The sequence below is a fragment of the Aphelocoma coerulescens genome, chromosome 1A (genome assembly GCF_041296385.1).
Source record: "Aphelocoma coerulescens isolate FSJ_1873_10779 chromosome 1A, UR_Acoe_1.0, whole genome shotgun sequence".
In the NCBI taxonomy this organism is placed as follows: Eukaryota; Metazoa; Chordata; class Aves; order Passeriformes; family Corvidae; genus Aphelocoma; species Aphelocoma coerulescens.
In genome coordinates this window covers 62,399,109-62,418,851 of record NC_091014.1, presented here as the reverse complement: position 1 = coordinate 62,418,851, position 19,743 = coordinate 62,399,109, and the positions used below count along the sequence as shown (strand labels likewise).

Here is a 19,743-nt window from a genome sequence, read left to right as displayed (position 1 = left end):
CTTAGACAGAGCCTCTGATAGTCTAACAGTGCTTGCTTTTCAGAGAGCTACTCACTTAAACATCCAGACAGGCAGACTGAAAGGAACATCTGAAATAGCTACAGAAGGTCAGTTCTGATAAAATAATTAATGGAAACAATACCTTTAGAGAAGCAGAATTCCCAAAACACTCCAAGATGTGGTCTGACCTTCCTGCATGGATGACTGTAATATTAGACATAGATGAAAAGCTTATGGAGTGATTGCTGACAATGTTTCATGGGACTTTATAGATAATCAGCACATTTACTATTCAGAGCTATAAGCCAGTATTTCTACTAGTGACAATATCAGTTTACAGAGTGAAAGAAAGCAGGGTTTTTTTATAAAAAATTATAAAACTGTTGTTTTCCAGGAGGAAAGTCAGTTACTCAATGGGGAACTCAGTTAATGATCTTCAATTTTTCTTTGCAATAAAAATAATTCTAAAATTAACACTAAGTTAAAGTAACACAAAAGAACATATTAAAGTTATAATTCACATTTCAACTGTAAAAAACCCCACAAAACTAGAAGACCAAAATGGTTATGCATGCTTTAAAACCTCTAATGAGATGTAACACTGGGCTGTGTGAATTTACAGAAATCAAATTAAAAAAAAAAGAATTTCAAGGGTTTGTGGTTGATGGCTGTCAGAGGTTCTGAAGCAGGAATGGGAGGTTTCCTTACATTAACATCATTTGGAAAATTCTGTATGGAGACTTCTGAGGACCTCTTGTAGCTATAGCAAATATATTTGGAAGTAGACAACCAACCATCAATAGGAGTTGCAAAGGTTAGCACCAAATTCACCAATTACCACTAGTTTACAAACGGCCCTACTTGAACCAAATCCTCTTCTATCCATTCACTGTGGAATACTTCCGTTGCCTTCAGAGATTACTTGGTAGTTATTCTGGCGTGAGCACAGAATTTGAATTGGGCTATTTTTGAATGGAAGCCCCAATTCCACCATCCCTAGACATAATACAGCTGTAGTGATCCAATGAGAAGACCTTATTGTTCTATGGAAACAGCAAAGAACAGCCTCACTGTGGATGTGCTGACAACCGTGTATATTCTGCCATCACTCTTTCAGTTCTGACACACCCAGACATTTTCTCCTTAAGATAACATCACAGATTTTGGTTCTCTACATTCAAAATAAAATAAATATCAAGTAGCAACCCTGCTGTGCTCGCTAAGTCATTTTCAAGGGTCTAGTAAATACTGGTTATTCATATTTGCCACAGCCAGTGTTTCAGGTACCCAAATTGATTTCAAATGGTCAGTGAGAAGAAGCCAACCATTGGAGCAGAACCAAAGAACAACCTTTACTGAAAATATCCAGGGAGAGACAGTGAGGGGAAGCAGGACTGGAGGCCAGTGGTACTATACAACATCTCTCTTTTCATCATTACTGATGACTCTGTCCTTATTGATGATAAAGCAATCTTTTTTTTTTAAAGCAAAACTTTTGCTTTTGAAAGTGTTGATTCTTCTCAGTTTTTGCATAGCTACAAGTAGACTACTTTTCACCTACCTCCTACCAATGCATAAACCAAATCTGTGGTTTCTTTACTGCTTGAGCAGTTATCTGACAGCTCATAAACCAAAATCCAAGCCTTGGGGAAAGGCTAAGAAATATTGTGGCAGTCTCGGGGTATCTGAAAAACAACTGTCATGGTTTAAGCCTAACTTGGAATTAAACACCGTGCAGCTGGCCACTGAGCCCCCGCACAGAGAAGAAACCTCTAACAACCAAAAGGTGAGATTTCTTGAGTTAGACTTGAAATAAACAGGTTTAGAACAGCCCATCCAAAGACATTACTTTGCATGTAGTATGAAGCAGCACTTGCCTGGAGGGGCTGGTAGGAATCATTACAGAGTTTGCACAAGCTTGAGTTTAGGGTTTTCATCAGCGGAAGCCAGAAACAGCTTGACTGAAGGTTCAGAAGCATTGGAAATACAATTTCTTGATGCTGTTTTGGGCATGACTACAGAATACAGACATTTGTTTTTATAAGCAGCATGGAGAAAAAGATCCAGGAAAGCATCAAAGCATCCAAGACCATGTAAAGAAGAAACTTGTTTGTTCCAGACAAAGAAGGCAAGCACCTCTCATTGTATAGAAGGAATAAATGAGACAAAAAGAAGCCGTGTACCTTACTTAATTTAGGGAGTGAAAAGAAGTCATCCTCCACTGGGCTGTACAGCATTAGCAAGCCAACAAATAGATATTCATTCCTTTTCGGGCACCTTTTCTTATCCAGGATAAGAACTGCAGAAAATATTTGGAATGTGAGCATGATGCAAGCTGTAGGCAAAGCCTGAACAGGCAAAGTATCTACTCATCACCCCACAGGCAAAACCATGTAAAGCAGGAAGTGTGCAACACACAGGACAGAAGAGGGTAAGGGCAAAACTTGCATTCTTCCTTAAGAGAAGTTGGTAATATTATCAGAATACTCAGATCTTCCTCATGTATTCAGCTTTTTCATTCCAATAGCAAAAAAAAAAAAAAAAAAATTACAGTTAATAAATAATAACCAATTCTGGAGTCTCTTTAGTGTGCTGTGAGGCATCATTTGAAGATAGGTGAGTGAAAGCCTGTGGGTTGGGGACATAGTCACACAGGACACATAAGTACCTAGCATAGACAATAGTCCATCAATCGGTATCTTAATTGCCAAATATAATTTTCTGGTCTTTTGGCAAGCAAAATGCTTGCACTGACTAAATAGCACATTGGGTGACCAGAAAGTTTCAAATGTGTTGGTGACATGGCAAGCTGATGTGAAAGGGTTTGCTGTTCCTGTTCACTCCCAGCCCAGACAAGAGAATGGCTCAGGTTGCCCTGTTGCAATAAATCTGGCTGCCTCACCTCCCCTGGGAAGACAGCTGGCAGCGAGGTGCTTCCCCAGGCAAGGCAGGTAAGGAGAGGGGATGCTATTCTGGGAAGGTTTCCAGAAGGAAGGATGGGGGAATATAAATAGGAGGGAAAAAACAAAAGGAATTTAAAAAAGAGGCAAATATGATTTGTCTTCTTTCTAATGAGAAGAGCAAGGCATGAGATTGAACTCCCTGAAAATGATGAGTGTGTGGGTTTAAATGACTGTGTTATTTAAATGGCTTGGGTCCCAAGCAGACTGCACTAATGCCTTGATACTTCAGAGAAACAGGGAAGCAGCCATTTACTTAGTGGCTCATGAATTAATTGAGTTCCAGACAGACCTGGACAGTGGTCAGCAAACCTGCAGTACATCACCTTGCCAGCAGCACCCTTTCCTCAAGACCTTTGGAAATGGCAGTGTGCAGCTGAAATCAGGTTTTGCCTTCTCTGGGAACTGCAGGGAGGCATGGGAATTCAGACCATGGGAGGAATGGCAGACAGTAATGAGCAAGAGAGAAAAACTAGTAATTTATATAATGTGTCATACTGAATCATAGATGATTTAAAATACTTGGATTGTGTTTAAAGAACACTTTACTCTTCTCTAAAACACTTCCTTTATCACATTTCTTTGTGGGTTTTTTCTTTTTTTTTTCACTCCTCAGAGAAACAGGTCACTTCAGCCCTAAGTTAAGACATAATGAACTCAAGCAGCAGCCAAATCATCAGGAAACTACTCTACCTCTGACACATAACTTTTCTGGTGTGTCAAAACAATTGTAAGATTTTTAGGCTAAGCCTGGAAATTATTTTCTATTTTTCCTCACTTTACCAAATATATTCAGTCAGCTATAGTCATATCCCTGTCTAGCCTACAGCCTTGGAGAAACATACTGAGACAATTATTTAGGGCACACTTTAGCTTTAGTTACTAACACCACCTGTACCAATATCAGATTTCTCTCCCTTACCTACCAATCCTCATGGAAATTGTAGGCACAAAGTTGTCCATTGCTATACATTAATTTCCACCTTGACTGCATTGTGTACTGTTACCCTGAAACAGAAGATGGTATTGAAATGCCCATGTTGCATGGGAATATAAAAGCATAAGTAATACATTCGTCATGTAAATGTATTTACTGTGATCTATAAGGTTTCACCTGCACAATTAACACACCTGTGTTAATTATCCCACTCAATAGAAGAAACTAAGGAGTTTGTCAGTGTGTTAAAATACAGGCAGAAAGACTGCTGTGGAAGAAGAAAAAAAAATTAAACGAGGAGGGAAACTAGCCAGAGATTGCTCCTTCTTTGTCACTTTTTACAGGTGACAGAGACTGAGGTCATAAACCCATACTCCAGAGACATGTGAAGAAATCCCAGCATTGGGCATTCCCAGCTGTTCCTGCCTTCATGTCACAGTTGTACCAACACAATTTTTTTTGTGTTTATATGCAAACCAGATTATGGAATGGATTTATATTTAAAATAAGAACCAAAAAATCCAAACAAAACAAGGCCAGACATATTTATATCTATCTATATCTATCTCTATCTAATATATCTCTATTTATATCATCTATCTATATCATCTATATTTATATATCCCATCAAGACTCCTGTTTGCTAAACACAGGTCTACCCTACATGACCAGACTTTATGCCCAGTTAAGTCTTGTCTTTCTTCCCACAGCTGACATAGGAGCAGAAAGTCAGGTTCTGCTTCTGTCAGTGCTGGGGTAGTTGGGCACAAACCTGACTGTGTGTTCTCATCTGGAGCAAATCTGTGCCACAGGCTGAGCTGATGTTATGACTGGAAACATGGCATAAGCTTAGAATGGAGGAAAACTTGAGAGGGGAAGATTGACAGAGGAGGAAGAGAGGTTTCACTTCTAAATACCCCAAAGATAGTCAATGACGAGCAACCTGTGTTTGGGAGGATCATTTAGATTTTTTAAGCCCTCATTTTCTTGCCCAGGAGAGCTGGTTGCACTGGGGCCCTTTGGACTGTGGGGAGTGTAATGATTCATTGTACAGAAAAGTTAACTGCTGATGGGATAGAGATTTTTAAGGTTAACAGCCTTTCCTTTAAGAAGGTATTTCCTACTGTCGAATCCCAAACTGAGAAAAAGTTTTAAATTCAGCCCAAAGAGTTGAGTTTCTGAGTATATTTGCCAGGGTCACCACGACTTTTAACTCAGAAATTACAGGGGAGATTTTTATTTTTGTATTAGAGACAGGTGGAAATAGACAAGCCAATTCCAAACCACAAATACACTCTCTGCTTATCTGTAATAATTCTCCTTAGCATAGCAAAGATACCTTTGCCAGAGACAGGTGCTGTGCTAAAATGCACGACTGTTCTTTTTATTTGCAGGAGCAGCTGCTAGCGCCTTTGGTGACAGGTTTGAATGTACAAATGCAAAATTTGGAGGTTTTAATTATGTGCCCATGTTTGAATAGCAGGCTTTTCATAAGGTCACGTATTCTTGAAATGAACCATAAACAGGTACCTGAGGCAGGGTTTGGAAAGATGCTCAAAAGACACTGCTCTGGGAAGATTCAATGGAGATATGGAAGAGTATCTGTTTCCAGTGGAGATGTGCACTAGAGAGCTGCTGTTTCTTCATTCTCCTCAGGACTGGAATGGACCAGCTCAAAATACCCACTCCTATTATACTCAAAATTCTCTCATTTAATAACTAGCAAACACAGATGAGGGAATTCACGTTCTCTGCCTGGATCTCAGGAATTTTGTGGGAATAGTTCACATCTGTAGGGAAACAAGTGGCTTTGGTAGTGCTTTTATCCCACTCAATTTAACGGCCTGGAGGTCATTGTCTGCCACTGGAGTCAGAGGTGTCTCAGTCTCTGCTGAAATTCAGGTTCATCATCTTCATGTCTCACTCAAATTTTCTTTCCTCTTATCCTCTCATATTTTGCCTGGTACAATAAAGCTTCAGTAATCCTGTATGTCCCACACTCAGAGGGACAAGGTGGCAGATGGTGGTGGGACAAAAATAAAAAGAAGAAATATTTCAAATTGTCTTTATTCCTCTCTGAAGGAAACACAGGACTGCCCTAACTGAAGAATGAGAACAGAAGTTTTCTGAAACACATGAAGAAACAGTGTGATATAGAACTTCTAAGCTCTGAAGAATTGTTTTCCTCACAGGGCTCCTTTGCAAAGGAACATGAAGAAAATTTCATATTGTCAACTCAATCTCCAACTAAAAGGTTTTCAAAATCTTCCTGTTTTGGAAAAAGCCCTTCTAAGTCCCAGAGAAACTAAAGGAAGCTCATGAAAAGTAAGGGCTTGCAACTTTTAATCTGAGTTTTTATGAAGAGGGTGGAAAGATGGGCAGCAATGCTTAACCCTTTCTTCTAAACCCTTGGCTGATCAGAGGAGAATTTGACCTGTCTCATCCTTCTGCATGTTCCTTCCCATTTTTTTTTGTAATCTAATGAAAATTATCTGCTTCAGAAATATATTGAGGCTGGGCTCAGGAAAAGCTTTTTTTTCTTTAATGTCTGTTGAAGTCTCTTACCAAGGGCCAAAATATGGAAGTTGTTGGTGTAATGTGGTTGTCAACATTTTAAAAATTTACTGCAGCTCATTTGGATGGGTCATATTTATTTGATAGCAGCCTCTTTCTTTTTTTCTGGGTAAGAGAATGAAATAACCTCCCAGATAAACTCAACAATAAGAGAAACGTAGGAAGATGAATCCTGCGGTTCATCCGGCTTATTTGGAGATGTGATTAAATAAAGGTGAGAACAACCAAGGACTTCAAGTTTTAGCCTAGCAAATTTTTCTGCTGCATCATTTTCCATTTGGACTCAGCAAGAGCAAAACTGCCTATTGATGAGTAGATATCCACTATAAAGGATTCATTAGGTGCTTTTGCATATGCTGAGTCCCAAACGCAGAAAACTGAGCTAAAAAAAAAAAAGAAATTAACACTGCCTTTCCCTACAGAGCCTTCCACAGCTTTCTACAGAGAAATTACTCTCAGCACACTGAACAGCTCTGAATTTGATAAGGAACAAAAACCACCCAAGAAAGGCATGTTATAAATTATATGGAATTATTACCAAAAGTTGTGAGATTGTGGGTTGTTTGTCTTGCAACACCTTTGTGTGACACCAGTTAGTCTCAGGCATCAGGCATCTCTGGACTAAGCAATATTTGGGAAAGAAAAAGAGAATTCTGGCCTTCAAATACTTTAAACTAAAATAGACAAGACAGGAAAAAAGATGGCTAAAAGAAGTCTCCTTACTTTACCATTTAAAGACAGATTGTTGAAATGAAAGGCTAGAGAGTAACTTGGTTTAGATTACAAGGGAAAAATGGAAAACATGAAAATAAACCAAAACTTTGGTCCTGCATTTCAAAGGAATTATTTTTTTCACTCCCATTGCAAAATAAATAGCAAGAAATACAGGGAAGAAAAGATAAAGCTGTTTCACACAGTCCCTTAAGGGTCTAGAATAGCATTAATAAATTGAAATAAAAATACCAAATAAATTTAAATGTATATAATTTATATTGGTTGCATTTAGTGAACATTACCGCTATTCATTTCACAACTATTCTATATTTGAGAATTGCATAATAATGTAAGTATTTTTCAAAAGCTTGCCATGAGTATCTATTGATCAACAGTCATTTTGTGAAAAAGACACTGAGGATATGAAATTTGAGAAGGGAATTCATTAACTTTGTTCAAATCTGTAGTTTAGTTTAGTCTTTCCTTCCTTTCACTGTGACATGGGCCATGCTTGGATGTTGTCATTTGTGTCTAAAACTGTGTCAGCACCTACTGTTGGAAATACCAGCCATGATCCAAATTCTTTGTAGTTTGTTAGAGAAACACAGAGCTACATGTGTTTAAACAACCCCTTACCTAAGCAAGTAGGACACAATTTGAGCAGGACATTTCTCTTTTGATGTAACTGCTCTTTGGTTTTGTGTTTTCCCTTTTTTTCATACTTTTATTTTTGTTTCAAGTGTTTTATCACTTTTTTTTCCTAATCTAATGAGAAAACAATTTTTTGTATTTTGTTCTCATACAGTAATTCAGCTAGATATTTCCAGTAGTCACCTGCTTGACTAGGTAAAATACAAACATGAGATAACTACCTAGGAAAAAGAAAACTCTGGCCACATTCACTAGCTCCTTTTATAGGCTTCAGAGATTCTTCATTTATAAATAACAAAGGCATTCAGTTTGATGGTGGTGATGGTCTAGGATACCACAGAGATCCTTGGAAACTATGAACAAAAATTAATCTCAGGAAAACAAGGAGAAATGCATACTTTATGCAAAACACAAAATGAGAGGGAAAGGGCATGACGTGAGAGAAATGAACACGAGATGGGAAATGAGCTGGGGAAAAAAGGAGAAAGATGGAAACCTGAGAAGTGAGGGAAGAAAACCAGGAGCTTATTCTTTCCAATCAAGAGAAGCAGATGGAGAAGTTGTGTTTTAACTGTCCACTTCTCTGTGAGGAGACTACTGGGATGAGTTGGCAAAATGATAGCCATAAACTAATCAGTTTCCCTTAATGAAGAACCTCATTCAATTACACCAATTTCTTTCCACAGCTCTGTACCCCTGTAACTTCAATGTATGCATATCTGTCTCTCTTGTAGACAATAAATGTTTATAAAACACAGAGCATGTTATTGTTAATCCCTTAATGGAGATAGATGCTTTATTTTAATACTTCAAAATGTCTACAGGCCTCATGAGTGTCTTAGAATAAAAAAAAATTAATGTGAAGCATTTCATAACCTCTCCCTGTCTACTATTGATAGTTATGAAGGCTTTGGGAGAGCTGTTAATGTCTCTAACACAAAACTGCAATCTTTGCACAAGGAAAAGGAGGATACTATAGCTCAAGCCTTCAGACAGCAAAGTGTTTTACAGCACACCTGAAAGGACATGATAATTTCATTTTATTCTGGTAATTACACGTGGATCTTTTCTTTACATTGTTTTGTTTTTAGGATCTTAGATAAAACTCCTCCCTTCCTGGAGTGGACCCTTTAGAAGGCAGAATTCTTCAGTCTTAAAAATAGTTGCAATCTACACAGATTTCATGAAAATTATCAACTTCTTCATTTATTTCCTACTCTTTTAAGTAAGCCTTATTCATAGTCCATGACCTTTCATTGCTTGCATAATTTCTATGCAATGTAGACAGGAGACTAACATCTAGAACACAAGGGATCAATCAGCATGGCAGGGCCTTGATTGTTCTCAAAAATCCAAAAATGTCATCAGTGCAAGTCTCTTAGTGTTTGTTGGGCAAAAGGGCTGGAAGCTTCAAGTGCTTGGTGGCACTTTCATCTTGTAAAGTTGTCAGCCCACGGTGGCAACCCTGTGTGCACTCAGGTAAGAAACAAAATAAAGTGGGGGAAAGACAACAGCTACTGATGGTTACACACTATAAAGGCACAGGGAAATTGTCAATTTGTAGAACATTGTCTGGGAATTACACTCCCTCTACAGGGCTGCTAAATTCCAGCCTTAGTGCTTCCTTGCAAGACGTGACAAGAATGCAGAGAGCAAATATTTCATCTAGTGATAGCAGAAGTCATAAAAAACTTCAGGGAGACTGAAATTATAATGTTGACCTGACTCCACAGGGAGGAGACAGGGAAAGAAGAACACAGTGTGCATTATGCAAAAGAAATTCTCTCATGAAAAACCCAGGGAGCTAGAAACAGAAGGAGATAAAGTGTATTTCTGAACTCAGAATTGCCTGTGTGTCATTGCTTTTAGTCAGTCTGCCTTGTTCTCCATACTGCCAGACTCAATATTCATTCTCATAAAACCATTTTAGTGAGTATCCTGGTCACACATGCACAGAAAATGTGAACATTTAGTGCACAGCCTATACTAGAAAAAAATGAGAAAGAGGAAACCTAGATCAGTAAGTGGCATTTCCATCTTTATTACTGTTCTGAAGAAAGTTTCTGTGCCTCTTAGATAACAAGTAAGCTTCAAATCTGGGAGTGTTTTTTCTTCTTTAAAGGAATATTTGCTTCAGTTTATGGCTAAAATTACATGGGGTACCTAAATAATATCAGACTCTATCTATGTATTTGTCCAGATAGCTTCTGTAGAACAAGGAAAACACTTTTGATGCATTAACTTCTGACAAGCACAAGGAAAATATGAATCATTCTGCATAACCACAACTTACACAGGTCTGTATTACAGAGAAATAATTGTTTCTGACTTCCAAATATGGCAAGAATCTTTACATTTTGCACTTGAGCAGCCATAACAACGTTCATGTCCAGGTACCTGTGGCCCCTGTCGTTCATCAAATGTGGTAACTCTCACACATAATATAGTCAGTTTTCATCTGTGAAAGTCCATTACAAATGTTAAGAGAGAGTGTTATCATAGTAATCTAGAGAATACATACTATAATATTCTTTGTAGTCATCTTGACAGCTTCACCCTCATAATCAATACTGAGCATTTAAAAGTAAGCAGAGTTTTAGGTTTGGGTATTTGCTCTTAGGATCTGTTTGCTAAATAAAATCCTGAAAAAATGAAAATATGAGAGTAAAGTCTCAAGTCCTGTCCTCAGTTTCCTATTTGTGCTTTCCCTAAGCACCTCTCCTTTCATACAGAACAATCATTACTGTGACTATCTTAAGGATGTGAAGACAGTAAGAATCTATCCCAGTGCATGAGTTCATTTTGACATCCAAATTCTTACATAAAATTACATTAGATACCTGGCTCCTTTCCTTAATAATCCAGCATAAGAAAAAATGCAGGCTCAGAGACAGTGAAGCTCTTCAAGTAATTTTTCAGTGGTGATGTATGAACACTGAGATGCTAATTTACCAAAATACGATGCACTACAAGACATGTTCCTTGCCTAACCAAGTAGTGTGAACTAACATTTGAATGTTAGTTAGATGTTATAAGGATAGAGGTAAGATTTTCCAATGGGGTGAACTGAGAGATCATTAAATATAGAGATGGAAATGCAGAGAAAATAAAGAGAAAGGGGAGGGTAATGAGATAGAAAAGCAATACTGCAAGAACTACCAGTTTGATGAGAAAGGAGAGTGGAGATTCATGCAGAAGTTATGCTCAGAGAGCTGCAAGTGGAGATGGAGCAAATTAATTTGTTGCTAAATTCAGAAGGAAGCAGTAGCATGGTAATAGTTTGCCTAGGAAGGATTTCCAAAAATTTAGCAGCCATCACTTTGGTGATAGACTGAAAGCTATTTAGAAAGAGAAGCCACTCCTTATACTTTAATGTCTCAAAACATTATTCCACTTAACAGCAGGGCACTTCCATCTTTCCCTGACTACTGATGATGATTTCCATAACCTTCCTGTACCCTCCCTAGAGCTTCAGTGTAAAAACCCTTCTTACATCAATAATAGGGCATCACCTTCATAGACCCAGCCCTACCCTCAAAAAGCTCCTGAAAGGCTTTCTTCCCTTTTAAACATGGTACCTGGACCTTGCTGGGTTGTGAAGCTCACATGTTTGGTTTCAGGCTTTTCTCTGTCAAGATTCTAAATTGTTTTTGGAGCTGAATTAGGTATAAGCTGATACAAACAGAAAGTGCTTTGTGGGATTTGCTGTCACTCTTGTCTACTGTGGGGATTAGGAGGACTAGGTAGAAGTAACTGTGATGAAAGATATATGAGAGATTATTTCAGTGGGACCTGAAGAGGGATGTGCTTTCAGGTGTGTTGCAGTGAAAGAACTAGCTGAATTTAGTGACTTGATTTATGAGCTATAGCTAAAGCAAGACTCATAGAGAAGATTTTTCAGTCCAGGTGGCAAGGATATGAATGTTGGTACTGACAGCTAAGTGTGAAAAGTTTCAACAAAAATGCTCCGTGAATAACTTTTGTGCCTTTCTGGACCTGTACCATTCTCAGATGGTCAGTGAGCCCTTCCAGTCTTTGCTTTAGGTTGTTTCCAATGAATTAATCAGTGCAGAATGATGGAAACTTCTTCAAGGTTCCTTCAAACAGAAGCATCTTGAAAGTAATGATTGCGTTAATCCCTCAAGTGCTTTCTTTCCCTCTCACTGTCATTCCATTAAATGAAGAGGCCACGTGACATCTCTGTACTTGATGTCTCTGTGGAGCATGTAACCATTCTGTTAGAGCCAAATCAGTGCTTCTCATCTGCAAATTAAGAGCACACTGAAAGTTTCTTAGCTGTGATTATTCATACTCGAAGCAACTATTTCTTCAAAATCTGTATTCCTCAGGGAAAAAAAGGGAATGGCATTTGAAATGTAGCAATAATTTAGGGGAAGTTTGCTTTTAGCATTGAGGCTAAAGGGTCACAGGCAACATTGTGTTCAAGACTGCAGAGAATATTTCTGCTGTTATCAGAGAGATTTACAATATGGTTGCAATAAGAGATTCTTATTTAAGAATGTAACTCAAATTGCATAGCAAAAGATGGCCTTTGACCCCACTGAAGGTATCACCTAAGCAAACAATCAGGGTGAGGCAATACTTCCTTTTAAAACAGAAGCAACAAAGTCGAGGACAGAGTCAAGCTACAGTTTTTAAAGGGAGCCAACAGGAGGTAGATGCCCCACTTTCAGATGATTTCTGATGACTTGGGTGCAGAACCTGTCCCTCCCACAGACTGATCCATGTCTGCAGTTGGAGGCTATCATGCCTTTTCTGTTGCTCCCAACGATCAAAGTGTGCTGCAAAAGCACGTGGACATGCTGAAAGCCATCTATCTGGATCAACCTTTGATTTCAACATAACAGAAATGGATGATAAAACACTTGGGTTGTGACTAGAAAATGTATGAGAGAAGAAAACAAGTATTGAGATAGAGTCCCCAGTTTCCTTCTTTCAAAGTGGCCTGCTGTGTTTGGAGGATGGACAGTAGGGGATCTAAAGAGTGCTGTTTGGTTTTAATATTTTTCCTGTGAAATCCTAACACACCGAGGGTTATAGAAGCCTGTGTCTTCTGACCTTAATGAGAAGACACATCCATTTGTCAGCTAATGAAGTTTTTTCACCTTTTTTTTTCAGTAAGATTTCTTAATGTATCAGGTAATATCATGATTTTGATGTGAATGCTAAACTACTAATGTCTCATTGAAGTATACCATGAAGGTCATAGACTGACCTGGACAACAAAGATGGGAAACTTTTAATGCAGCTGTTCATCATTTATACTACTTGTAACATTGTGAGGAATCTTTGGATCTAAACCCACTTTGTGTAATCTGGCTACTCATCTAGAAAATGCTAGCTGTCCTAAGGCTGGTATAAATGACAGTGGAGAGATATATTCAGCTAGCTGTGGGAGTCCCATCCAAGTTAAAAATTGTTAGGCAGTTTAAAAATGCTAAGGTCTGTATCATTGCTGTATAAATCCTTTAAAATGGAAAGCTGGTGTTACCTGCTTTTTGTTAATAGCCAGAAATAATTTCTACTTCAGCCAAGCTACTCAAACTGTGCTGAAAATATACATATGACTTGTGTTGCACCATGGAGTTTGGAGACCACATTTTTAATGGCCAGATTTCAGGGTTTTGAGGGGTAATTCAAATGTTCGTCCCTTTCTTCTAGTGGCCAAAGCCACTTCACCTTCTCCATTGAATTTATCATCTTCTATTGTGCTTCCCTGAGTAGTTCATCTACACATTGACTTAAATAGAGCATGTTCCAGAACCAAAGACTCATGCTGAAAGAGAGAGAAGATAAAAAGTCTGGATCCACAGCATTATTATAAAAAGTTGTGAGGATAGAGAGAATTGGTTCTGTACCAGAACATCTTTTCCTGTGGAAATAATTAAAAGAAAAGAGAGACACATTTTATAGTTTGAAAAACATTCTGATGGTTGCTTTTAATTCCTTTGTATTTAGGATCTTTCTGCTTGCCCCCTGTACTGGAAACTGTATTTTTCCTTCAAGATAGTTATGTTGCAATGCCAGGACTACTGAGAACTAATATTCTTCTATGTCATTTTTGTTTGTTTTTTTTCCTATTCAAACTCTGGATGAACTTCGGCAACTCCCTCCATCTCCTCAGTTCTTGGATTTTACATCTGCAGAATGACCTTAACATCCTGCATCAAGTACTTTGAGATCTATGCAAGAAAAACACCGTGCAAGAGCTGCTTGTCATGATTGCAGAAATCCAAGTAAAATTACTTTCAGGGGCTGTGAGCTATAATTAAGTAAAAAGAGCTCAAGGGTACTCCTTTATGGGTACTAATCCAAATTCTAAATAGAAAGGTCAACAAAGCCAAATACTTTGTGTCCAAGAAAGAAAAAAAACCCAGATCATTGCCTTCTCCAACACAAGAACACTATTTGTTCTGCAATACAATTGTCTTTGACACTGTGGTTTGCCTGCATTGTATAAGACAAACAATAGAAGAAGGACATTGAGGCAAAAGCTGGCAAGCTGTACTGTCCTGTGAGAACCATGAAGTAATTCCAGTCTTTGCAGAATGGTAACTTATGTGGCACTGAAGAGTGGAGAAAATGAGAAGTGAGAAGATAATAGTAAGGGAAGGAGCTCAGCCTAGCAAATGCCAATAGAAAGGGAAAAGTTGCAGTAAGCATCCTGAACTACAGAATGACTTTTGCCAGGATGTTTACTGATATTGTTCCTGTAGAATAATGTGGCCATATTGTTTACAGGGTCTGGGGGGTCTCCCATACAGTGAGTCTGTGTGTTCAGGTGGGTGAAATAAGTGTCCTCTCTTCCTTCTATTTTTCACCCAACATTAACAAAATAAAGTTTGCAAAGAGCAGGTTGTCTGGTAGTGGTGTCTTTTGTGCACTTTTTTTCTCTTTTAAGATTTTTTTTATGGTTGCTGGACTGCTGCCCTTGGCCATGGCAAGAATAACCAATACTTTAAAAGACAGATTCTTTTTTTAACAAGCTTATTGAATTGGCATTGAACACAGATTATTTCTAGGTGATAAAAGAAGACAACATTGACGGTAGAACTGAAGGAGTAGATGATCAGTCTTTATTTTTGGGGATGGAGGAGGAAGAGGAATTCCTCCACTTCCAGTTTAGTATTTGTTCTAAAGAAGAAGCCATACTCTTTAACATGACCCCCTACAAAAGGTGAGGATTGTGAGAGAACCCTTCCTGAGGGATAACAGAAATTATTTTTTAAAAAATTGAAGAGGATGTCCTCAATATTTTTCCTCTGTGTTCAGTCAGAGTCATTTTCTAGGGTCCACACAATCCTATCCTCCTTGAGCAAAGCCAGCTTAAGCTTTCCAAGTGTTTGTGTCTTAAAGAGCCTTTAGTATTAAGCCATCCTAAGAGCCTTGGGACAACAGGTCAAGGGATATGAAACACCATTTGTGTCCCCTTCTGTACTACCAGTTGCAGGGAATGATGGGGCAAGAAACAGGAAAATCATGCAGATGAACATCTGGTTTTGAGACTGGTGTTACCAACAGAATTTTTGAGGTTTTTTTGATCATGGGACAGTTTATAAAACATAAACTCTCATTTCAGTCGGAAAACACCCTGTTAGAGGAGACAAAAGTTAGGTCAACAAGGAATAATCTGAACCAACTTCAGGGTGTGTCTATCTTCATATAGCCTGGCCCCCTTCCCAATTGTGAATGTTTTATGGAGTCCAGGGTCTACACTGAAGATTGAAAGCTTAGGGCAGAATTACCCTGTGGGATTTCTGCAAGTACCTCTTTATGGGACTGAATTATATCAGTGTGGGGCTGAGTAAAGATAAAATTTTGGAACACTTTAAGGGCTGCTCTTTATCCAACCTTACGAAAGTTGCCATGGGAAGAAAAAGAAGCTTTCTTAAGGGAATAAATGAGAAAAATGTTGGGTCCATTAGCAATACCAGAATATGTACAGGCACTTGTTTTCACTAAGACATTTTTGAAAAGCCAGCTCTAGGAAGTGTATTCATAATGAACAGATAGCAGGGCCTTAGAGCCACAGAATTTCATCTCAATATGGAAGAGGCCATGAGCTACCACATAAAAGAGTCTTGGAGGGCATGAATAGAATAAAGCTTGTGAAAGGATTAGCCCAGTGAGGTAAGAACCCATTCCTGCCCTGTTGGTTCTCGTCAGTATTTTCTCTTGCTGTACAACTGGATATATACAGCTGAATCCCTGGTCTTGCTTGGGACCTTCTGAGAAAACATCAAAACAGGCTCATGCTGAGTCAAACTGTACTGCAAAAATAATGTACAGGCATGTACAGGCCATCCAGCAGAACTCAGTATTATTCAGAGAAAACAACAACTACAGATTCAAGTTCAAGGCTGCAGTGAGGATGTCAAGTGTAAAAAAAGATCACCCAATGACAAAAGGGGTCCTTGCTGAACTGAATAGGTGAGACCCATCAGCATCCCAGTTTGAAAGAGAAAAGGTTGCTCTACAAGGAGAAATAGAATCCAGCAGTGAAGAAAAGCAGGTGACTGGAAACAGGTAGGAAGCATAACGTTATTGGCTTCCTTTCCTTTGTCAAATATCAACCCTATGGAAACTTCCTCTACAGCTTCAGTTGCAAAGGGGGAGATAGAAGTGGCAACAGGTTTAAAGTTTGATAAAGGTAAAGATCTATTTAAATACAAGGAATGTTTCCCCTGCTTGGTAGCCCTGTTTCTAGTCTTGGGATACAGCTGAGTAGTGCTGTTTGTCATCTATCACTCGTTTTTATGTCATCATATGGTTATGTCCAGCAGCAAACAGTAAGCAGAGCACTCAAAATTGCACACTGGGACCAAGGACTCCAGTGGTCCACAGTGCAGTGGAAAAGGCAAAGACCAAGCTTACTATTCTGCATACACAAATGAAAACTCTCTAGATGCCATTCCAGTACTGACTTGAGTTCAGCTAATACACTTGGTTCAGCGGCTCATCATCACTTGTTGCTGAACTGAAAGCTACTGAACAAGTGGGGCTGAGAGACATGGGGACAACCAACAAGCATGGCAGATTTGCTATGTTTTGTTTTCCTTTTTCTCCTCTGCACTGCATCATTGGAAGCAGTGAATGTGTGCAAACAAGTGAAGCTGGGCAGAAAACAGATGTTTTCCACACAATCAGTTCACAAATAATGAGACTGTTCCCATGCATGCTGTTAACACTCCCCCCCCGCTATTGTCTGTGGAGTACAATGGGAGAGAGACAATGGAGGAAAGACAAATGCAACTTATTCTGTTTCTCCAAAAGTGAGAAAATTTCACTCCAAGCAATAAAGTCCTTCTACAGAATTCAGAAAGTTTCACCACTCAAAGGGGCAGGATGGGCCAAAGAAGTATAACAGCATGTAAAATATTTTACTCATACCTGCCAAGCAGTTAGCACAGCTATAAAGGAACAATAGTTTCTGTGTTTTTTGAAGAACAGTTGGTAAAGAGAAGATATTGATCAAATATTGAGCAAATATGTACATCCAAACTATTCTCCTCTTTCTCCTCAGGTTGAGTTTCAGAACAGACTCTCTAATCTCTCCAGCATGACACACATCAGCAGTGCTACAAGCTGAGGTGACATAAAAGTAAGGAACATCTGTTACGTGTCCTGACAACCTTTCCTATTTAGTTATAGTTAATTACAATGTTAATTCCAAAGGATGCCTTTCTCTTTTACTTTTTTTAAAGCAATTTAATTTTTTTTTAATGAGATATTACTTATTACCCTCAAGGTATACAAAGATAAATGGATTTTTTAAAATCTATATTGTCTCATCTCATCAGCAGGAGACTATAAACAACCCAAAAGACCCTGCTGAAACCTGACGTGTTTCTCCAGTGCAGCTCAACACAAACAGCAGGCTACAGTCTGCCTTTTCAGACTGAATACAAGAAAGCAGTGTTGCCAGTACAAAGTTATGCAGTTATTAACCAGGCCCAGACTAGTTTTCCTCTCATGGTAATCAAAATAGTTGACAAGCTCCTGCCACCTAAGACATTTTCATTAACATTCTTCTGGTCATTGGGAAGGTGATAATAGCAATGCTTGCACACATGAATGACATACTCATTAGAAGACAGAAGAAGAATTATTTGTCTGCAGGACAGAACTTGGATAAGTGTGAATGTTGAGCTCTTAGCAGACTCTTGGTAATTGGATCGCTACTGGTGAAATGACAGATAATTTAACAGGAAGCAGGACATATAAACTAAGGTTGTGTTGGAAAAGACTTATCCTATTGGAATTGAAGGTGTTGGTGACATAGGCTACCTTAAGAGACTGAAATTTTTGTACTAATGAAGTAATTTTTCTCTTTCAGAAAAGGTGGTAACACCTGGTTCTCAGGAAACATTTTATCTAGGGCTCCCTTTTTGTACTGGTAAAGCCTTTTAGGGGACAGCCTTCATTACTGGAAACTTCAGTTTTAGCAAAGCAAAATATAGGAGACAAACACTACCTTCTTTCAGGTTTAAAAGAAAGTCAGTGTGTTAATCATTGTGCCAGGCTGACAATTGCTCTGCAACTTTAAAGCCTGAGAAAGAAAAATATCACTTTTCTTTGCAGTTAGATATTTCCTTTGGGTGCATTGAAGTGGGAAGAGCACAAGGCAATATCAGTGTTGTGCAAATTGACTGTCTTTAGAATGTAAATTCGTGCCAAAAATGGGTGCCTTTGCTTTTCCTCAAAGACGAAGCAGAAGAAACATGAGCAAAATGAGAATCAAGCTATGCAGATACATGTAACAGCAAAATGCTTCAAGATCTTTTCAGAATTTCCATTTACTAAAAATCTAATTAAAAAAAAAATCAGCTTTTGTGTCACAGAAATAATATTTTAAAACCTAGGGTTCAATAATAGTCAGACCTAAGACAGTCTTACGAGCGTAGCAATTCTGCAGGGCTTTTGGATTACTCCCACAAGCAGATCCCTTGTCTTCACAGTGACTTCTCTATAGTTCTTCCTTCCCCAAGGTTTGTTTAGTCAACATCAAGTGTAGTTTGATAGTAGGAGTTAAGCATGATTCTAGTCTGCCCATGTTTGCTGCTGACCCACAGTTAAAGGCATCATGCAAAGCAGCAAGTGGCAGAGCCCAAACACCGCTAAGGGACAGACCAAAACCTTGGAGCAAACATCAGCAAAACTTGCCATTTCAGTATTTGTGAGGCTGAAAAGCAGCAATTTGTGCTTGTAAGCAGACCAAACAAACACAAATTTCTAAGTGGCTACTAGAATGAAGCAGTAATGAGGCTGTGGTTTCAGCCATGGGACAAAGAGCCACACTCTCCCATGTGCTGGTCACTCACCATGCTCACATCAAGCCTGTAACTGGCTTTGGGAGCAAAACCAATCTTCATTCTCTTATGCTGGATAAACACAACTAACTGGCTTGTCTCTGGCACCAAACTAAAACACTCTGATTTCATTGTGGAAAGGGCACTGTGCTTGCCAAAGAAAGAATACACTTTATATATACAGCGCTGAAGTTGTGGTCTGATTCTTTGCCATCCAAATGAATCTGTTTGAACAGGCTCAAATTAGGACTGCATGGAAGACCACACTGAAAATATTTTCATCAGAAATAACTTTGTAAGTTTAAACAAATTCCTGTTAGAAAAATAATATAATTTGAATATTTTCACCAGAGGAAGATAAGGAAATCATTCTGTTTCCAGTTCCTGATAGGGTTGCATCATGAACAAACCACAGAGCATGAAGGAGCAAGAAAAGGAGCACAAGAGTCGAGGCAAACTTGGCAGAAGGGCTGCATCTTTTCAGCTGGATTAACATCAGTCTGCAAGTAAATTCAACCCCTTTTCTGTTTGAATGTTCTGTTGCACTTTTTTTCTTAACTTTTGCTGTGATTTGGAG

General features: G+C 38.6%; 1 long non-coding RNA gene across 7 annotated transcripts in view; it reads right to left on the bottom strand.

Annotated features, from left to right (window-relative positions):
• The window catches only part of LOC138104199 (uncharacterized), a 59,819-nt gene that overhangs the window by 24,859 nt on the left and 15,217 nt on the right, over positions 1-19,743 (bottom strand). For 6 of the 7 annotated variants that reach the window (XR_011147980.1, XR_011147981.1, XR_011147982.1 and 3 more), the window contains exon 3: positions 143-204. This is a non-coding gene — a long non-coding RNA (uncharacterized lncRNA). Of the gene's footprint in view, positions 1-142; positions 205-1,877; positions 2,016-2,183; positions 2,300-19,743 lie in introns of all 7 variants that reach the window. The other variant, XR_011147986.1, reaches the window with a different exon arrangement.